General features: G+C 38.3%; 1 pseudogene; it reads left to right on the top strand.

Moving 5' to 3' along the window:
* The first annotated feature begins 26 nt into the window (after positions 1 to 26).
* LOC101566625 lies at positions 27 to 465 on the top strand (annotated as a pseudogene).
* Positions 466 to 750: the final 285 nt, after the last annotated feature.

Raw genomic sequence — 750 nt, 5'->3', positions numbered from 1 at the left:
AGAAGTAGCGCCTTGGCTCAACAACTATGGCACAGGAAGAAGATGTTAGAGATTACAATTTAACTGAGGACCAAAAACCAATCGGGGCCAAGTATCCTCCAGTTATTTGGAAATTATGAATATTTGGATAACACAGCAGACGTCCAGCTACATGCATGGGGTGAGGAACTCTGGAGGAAGCATTCGAGCAGTGTGCCATGCCCGTGTCCATTTACATGACCAGACCGTGGAAGACGAAGCCCAAGGAGACAACTTGCTCTCCCTTCTGTTTCAGTTTCTGGATGCATGGCTTTATAAGTTCAGGACTGGTGAATTCTTCTTACCCCAGGAAGTAAAAGTACTTAGTAATGATCAAAGAAATTTCAAATTACATTCAATTGGGTGAGGAGAAGAATTTTCACTTTCCAAGCATCCTCAGGGAACAGAAGTCAAAACAATAATGTACTCAGCAATGCATGTCTATAATGAAGGGAAACAGGAAGTTTTTGTGATCATTGACATTTATGACACTAAAAAGAAAGAAATAAAAGACTCTTATAAAGAGCTGTTTTCTTTTCTCTTGAAAAGATATAATAATTTAATTTCTCTGGTATCGTTTTAAAAAATGGTAATTTACAGAACAGAAAATTTTAACTTAAAGTGTGGTTTTCAGAAGTAGAAAATCAGATGGGCATGTTGGTATATGCCTGTAACCACAGCTACTCTGAGGGCTGAAGAAAGAGGATCAAAAGTTTGAGGCAAGTTTCAGAA

This window comes from Octodon degus, unplaced genomic scaffold, assembly GCF_000260255.1.
Source record: "Octodon degus isolate 3935 unplaced genomic scaffold, OctDeg1.0 scaffold00018, whole genome shotgun sequence".
NCBI classification, from domain to species: domain Eukaryota; kingdom Metazoa; phylum Chordata; class Mammalia; order Rodentia; family Octodontidae; genus Octodon; species Octodon degus.
The sequence above is the reverse complement of the archived record's forward strand: the minus strand, read 5'-3'. Positions and strand labels throughout refer to the sequence as shown.